General features: G+C 37.4%; 1 long non-coding RNA gene across 1 annotated transcript; it reads left to right on the top strand.

The window, feature by feature from the left end:
- Positions 1-726: 726 nt before the first annotated feature.
- LOC129416926 (uncharacterized) lies at positions 727-3,487 on the top strand. The gene is made up of 3 exons (XR_008635631.2): positions 727-791; positions 929-958; positions 2,874-3,487. It is a non-coding gene; the product is annotated as an uncharacterized lncRNA (long non-coding RNA).
- The last annotated feature ends 3,082 nt before the right edge of the window (positions 3,488-6,569 follow it).

The following is a 6,569-nucleotide window of genomic DNA, read 5'->3' as shown; positions in this document are numbered from 1 at the left end:
ACCTTGTAATATATGCAAAACAATCCTCTAGATAGTACTCTTAAGCTTTGCCAGTTACCACTCTGGCAGCTGCAGTAAACTCGGCCGTGTAAGAAAAATAGCGTGTAATAAATTATGACATGAACCAGCGCACGTCACACAGGCGAGTCGGCCTTCAGCCCTGATCAACAGCCAGGATATTAAAAATGGCACTGCAATACGCAGATGCGGGTCAAAGGGTCACGATCTTTGGGAGAGGCAGAGAACCGAGCTCTCATAAAAAAGATATTTAAATAAACAGAAGAGGGAGGTGTAGCACTAATGTATATGAGTGGGAAAGTTTATTAAAAAATTATATACTTAGAAACAAAAACTATTTTGGAACGGCCTGCCAAAAAGTCTGCATTTTGTAGTCACGAGGCTCAATTGTATGTAAAACAGATGTAATAGGTCCGTTTAATTTTCCTTTTAATTTATTTTTGCAGTTATGCTTGATACGCAAAGTAAACATGCCCCGTTTCTGTATTCATAAAGCTGGTACGCCTCATTTGGGATGTGACACAGACCAGTCGCACAGACTGACTTAAGATGGGATCTCCATTTTGGAACAAGTAGCCCTGCGGTTTTCACAGTCCACTGACACAGAGAAATGTTGCATTCCCTCGTGGTCCCTTCGCCTTTTCTCCACTGAAATGTAAGAAGGGGCCGGCCTTAAGAAGATGCAAATTAATTCATAATCAAATCTGTCTGTTTTCCAGAGTTCAAGTACAGCCCGAAGCAAACTCTGTCAGCAGGCCCTCGAAAAACTTAAGGTAATCCATAATCTTTAAACCTAACTGACAGTTATTAATTCATTATTGTGTCTTTCATAAAAATGCTGAAATATATAGTGTACGGTCTCTAATTTATATTTAATTTATATGATGTATGCATCAAATACTCATTACAGGACTTGACCACAAGATGGCAGCAGTGAAAAGTAAGTAACAAAATACATTTGCAGCTGGTGCTGTTTATCCTTTGCTTTAATGAGCTTTTCATGTGGTGTAAGATTGCTCACTAATTACTGCTAATAGCATTGAATGAATATAACTTCTAGAACATTGTGTTCGGCTAGTATCACATCATGTATTATGTTAAAGTGCAAAATTGCTTACAACAATTACATTAAGCATTGCAAAATCCTCTAATAGTGAGGTTATTTGGAGCACGGCCCATTATTCAATATAACAGATGCATGTACAAGGTTTACATTTTATCAGTATGTGGGTCATTCTACAAAAAAAAGGTGGAAATGCTTGTCCCTTGCTTTTGCAGACCCCTTTATCATTTAATTTGACCCAATGATCCCATAATGATATATATTTAATAAATATAGACTGTCCTTAAAATGATGAGAGAGTTTATTTATTTAATTTTTTTCCCCCCTTTTTTAAATGTCTGATCCTGAAAATTGCCCTGTCCCTTTGATCATACATGGAAGCTGAACTGTGAACTTATTATTTAAAACCATGTTTTTTTAAAAAAACAAATCTAATTTACATGTACCTTTAACCCTGTATGAATTTACTACAACACTGAAATGTTAAATATATACTATTACTATGAATAATATCAAATAAACATTTGTCTCCCAAATTTATGTCATTGGTGTTACCCTACCCAAAGCACTTTTATTTTGAAACAATGCATCAGCTCTTTGAAGTTTTTCATGGGTCAAGAGGTCAGTGAAAGAAGTGCAGTGGAGGAAGGCAAAAGGTTTTGTCTTACTTTATTTGTCTAAAATATCATGATATATCTAAGAATTTTGAGATAAGATTTTTTTAGATGTCATTAGTGTTACTCTTTTTATAACTGGGAGTGTTAAGATCTTTAAATAAAAATACATTATACTGAATAAGTATGTGATGTGGTACATCTCTCATGAAATAGCATATGGCTAATGGCAGCCATTTGGTTAAAATATTATTTTTTCCTGTAAATTGTCATTGGTGTTACCATCATTGGTGTTACCGTCATTAGTGTTACTTCTCTAATGAGTACTTCCTAAGCACTATTCCTTTAACTGACCAACATAAAAGCATAAAATTAAAACAAGATGGAAAATTTTATGAAAGTTTGTAAGTTTTATCATATTCATTATCTATTATTATATTCTAATTTTGTCATTGGTGTTACATTGTGTCATTGGTGTTAAAACCAAGTTTTGGTGTTATGAATGTATTTTCTTGTACTTTCTAGTAATATTTTGTTGTTGATATGGGATGTTTGTCTTTGCATCAAAGCCTTTTTGGTTGAATATTTTTGTTTTTGTTGGTTTTAAAGAAAAAAGTCAATCTGAGAATCAAATAATTTCATACAATGCTGGGTAAAGATGAAGAATTTAATTAAACAAATATTAATGATCAATTATTTCGCTGTTATCATTCCTCTACTCAACCTTTAACTAAATACACAAGCTGTAATGACAAAAAATATTTAGTATCAACATTAATGTTGTTTAAATCACAGGTAACACCAATGACAAATAAATGACTCATGGATTCTTTATTAAAATGTATTAAAAAGTTAAAAATAGATTAAGCTCCCCGTTTTGCGGATTCATAGATTTAATTAATGCTATTATAGAAGTTTTGGGTTTGTCGAAAGAAGTTAATTTAAGCAAATTTTCATCACCTGAATTCCACCTTTTCTGTAGAATGACCCATGTGTGTTCCCTGGGAATCGAACTCATGACCTTTGTGGTGCCTACGCAGTGCTCTGCCATATAAGTTACAGGAACAGTATCAGCCCTGTATTTGCTGATCTACTGTAATGCGATGCAATGGGGACGTCTTCTGGTTTTCATATATGTGGTGTCATGTGAGTAGCCAATAAATGTCATGTTTACACAGGAGATAATTGCAGGACTGGTTGTTCTCATTTGACATCATTGATGTCTTGCATATGTGACTCCGTCCTAGAGATGGATCAGGTTATGGACACAACAGGAACAGGAATATGGAGTTGTTGGGTTGCTAGGTAACCTACAGGCTAAATGCACATTGATCTAAGTCTCCGGAATATTTATGCCTCAGGAAGTTGAAACATCTGGTGGAGTTGGTGGAGTGCTGATTGGCTGAACCTTTACAACTCCGAGCTCTTGTGCTGCCGAGTCCTGTACAGGTGGCAGTTGTTTCTATGAAACATGAGTGGATGTAATTAAAGATCCTGTCATTTCGGGATAATGGGCTTTTCGGTAATGAAGAACGCTCGTAGCTCATGATGATATGTAATCTGTTTGGATCTTGCTTAGCACGGCTTTCAAACATACTGTTGGAATGTATAGTTAAAAATGTCAGTCAAACACAAGTATAAATGTTTAGAAAAACACTTTTTTTTGCATAACACAGAAAACAGACCAGATTAAATTCATTGTATTTTAGGTTTCCTTTGATACCTTTTGATTGCAGGAGACAGAGATCAAACAATGCTGTGAAGGTGTAATCTTTCCAATTCGTGACAGTAATGAAGTACGCCATCAGAGAGAAAATGAACAGCAGCTATTAGCAGAAAACATTTAATAAATACGAAATGTATTGGTATACAGATGGAAATCACTTATATCTGCTTTATCCCTAAACAAACATGGCAGGTTGGAAAACGTGAAATAAATCAAATGACACAATGTGTCAAATTATAGCAAAAATGGAGATTTGTCTTAAATGCTCTTAAGTCACACTAGGTGGCACTGTTGAGTTATTTGCTCTTATAGTGACCGCACTTGTTCATCTCTAAGGTCATCACAGAGTTGTAGTGTTTCATTCATAATATCTTTTGCTATTTGCTGCGACCTCATATTTAGCATAACATTTAAGCCTCCCTAAGAGGAATAAGATACAGACGACCCAGCAAGCCAACAAACAACCTTAATGCACTTTCCACCCCTACGTGGAACGTGAGCATGACACAGCAGTGTTCGATCTCCCGGATAGCTTTCCTCGCATTCCACTTTCGTTCACTTTTAATTGGTGCTGTCTCCTGGTGGAATGGGGGAGTCACTCTTGTTTAGCTCTGTCAGAGCAGCGGCACAGCGTGCTGCTCTCATTTCCCACACAACACACTTTCAATTAGCGGCCTGCCTTTCATAGCATGGAGAGGAGGCTGGAGCACTAACAAGTAGTTGGCTAGCTAATGAGGATGCGTGGAAATGCAGCGGCATGTGACTGGGAGACCCGTGAGACATCAGTCACACAATGGGACTTTGACAGTGTATGTGTTCTTGTAGCTCAGATGGTGGCCAAGGTCATGGGTCTATTTCCAGGGAATACATGTAGTGATAAAACACATAGCTGTGAGTTGATTTGGATTAAAGCACGTACCGATGTAGATATAGGGGCAGTTTGTCCAGGAGAGGGTTTAGGTTAATCCAGAACTATAGGCCTTATAGGACATTTAAGTAGTTTTAACAACATACCTAACAAGAAACAATACTGCACATTCTATTAATAGCCTTAATTTGGATATTTATTGCATATTTTAGCTTGGCTTCTTTTATGTTAACTTTGAAACAATGATAAAACATATCAAACACAAGTAAAATAAAACAAAATCAACAAACCAAATATTTTTGAGGAAACTATATAATATAGTATATTCATCGTCATGCTGCACAATTATGGCAAAATTATGGCAAAATCATTTTTTAGGCTACTGTATTTGCATTGAATTGGAAATTATATGTTTAATAAAATGAAAAATAAAATGAATGTCAAGGCTGCAGAGAACAATGCACTATTGAAGACTTATGTAGGCTACTGAGGATTTAATGATATTATTTTATAGTCAGTCTAAAGTGGGCCGGTCTATGGCAAGAAACTCCAGGGCTGAAAATGAGTCCCACTCTGGCCCTGTTAGAACTTCATTGACATCTAGCGAAACTACTTTATAAGGCCCAGTTTTATTTTTTATTCATACACTTGTTTTGAACCATGACTGGGTAGATTTTGACAGGACATGCTGGGTTAAAAATGACCAAATGCTAGGTTGTTAAAATAACCCAGCAATTGGGTAATTGAAGAGCTCAGAAGCAAAACCCTCTTTATTTTTATTTCATCAACCTCTTAACTCTTTTCCTACCAGCATTATAAAAAGTCGCCAGCCAGTGCCAGTATTTTTTATGATTTTCAAAACAGTTTAATGCCTTCCAGAAAAAAATATACTTTAAATACACTCACCTAAAGGATTATTAGGAACACCATACTAATACTGTGTTTGACCCCCTTTCGCCTTACTGCCTTAATTCTACGTGCCATTGATTCAACAAGGTGCTGAAAGCATTCTTTAGAAATGTTGGCCCATATTGATAGGATAGCATCCTGCAGTTGATGGAAATTTGTGGAATGCACATCCAGGGCACGAAGCTCCCGTTCCACCACATCCTAAAGATGCTCTATTGGGTTGAGATCTGGTGACTGTGGGGGCCATTTTAGTACAGTGAACTCATTATCATGTTCAAGAAACCATATTGAAATGATTTGAGCTTTGTGACATGGTGCATTATCCAAGTAGCCATTAGAGGATGGGATGGACATGGTCAGAAACAATTCTCAGGTAGGCTGTGGCATTTAAACGATGCCCAATTGGCACTAAGGGGCCTAAAGTGTGCCAGGAAAACATCCCCCACACCATTACAGCTTGTGCAAATTGTAGCCTCATTTTTCCTATTTTTAGTGGAGATGAGTGGTACCTGGTGGGTTCTTCTGCTGTTTTAGCCCATCCGCCTCAAGGTTGTGCTTGTTGTGGCTTCACAAATGCTTTGCTGCATACCTCGGTAGTAACGAGTGGTTATTTCAGTCAAAGTTGCTCTTCTATCAGTCGGCCCATTCTCCTCTGACCTCTAGCATTAACAAGGCATTTTCGCCCACAGGACTGCCGCATACTGGATGTTTTTCCCTTTTCACACCATTCTTTGTAAACCCTAGAAATGATTGAGCGTAAAAAATCCCAATAACTGAGCAGATTGTGAAATACTCAGACCGGCCCGTCTGGCACCAACAGCCATGCCATGCTCAAAATTGCTTAAATCACCTTTCTTCCCCATACTGACATTTGGAGTTCAGGAGATTGTCTTGACCAGTACCACACCCCTAAATGCATTGAAGCAACTGCTATGTGATTGACATCAATGTGTCATTTGCGGATGCGGGGCAGGAATCCTTTTAGGCACGGGCGGTTTGGGTCGTGGTTTTTATGTAAAACAGTTTACTTTTCCGGGTACAGATTAAAATAAATGCTGTTGTTGGACAACAGGTCGGGAACTGATTCCACTGCGAGGCTGTGACATTACTGACTGAACGTCCGGTTACCTGTAAGCCGTTCATGCGTAAAATTGGCCAATTCCAGAATCTGGCCTGTCGACCGATGCATCTTTAATTTTAAACAAAGCTGAGATAATTGCATTTTTGTAAACGACTTTTGTTTGAGATCAGATTCAGAGAGCTAATCAAAACATACACAGAGTATTTACTGCTTTTGGATTCGATTAAGTGTTTTAAAGTTGGGTAAGAGAGGCACCTAGTGGATGATAGCGGAAATAAGGATCGCCATGA

Source organism: Misgurnus anguillicaudatus, chromosome 7 (genome assembly GCF_027580225.2).
Source record: "Misgurnus anguillicaudatus chromosome 7, ASM2758022v2, whole genome shotgun sequence".
Lineage (NCBI taxonomy): Eukaryota > Metazoa > Chordata > Actinopteri > Cypriniformes > Cobitidae > Misgurnus > Misgurnus anguillicaudatus.
Note: the sequence above shows the minus strand (reverse complement) of the source record. Positions and strands in the feature narration are given on the sequence as shown.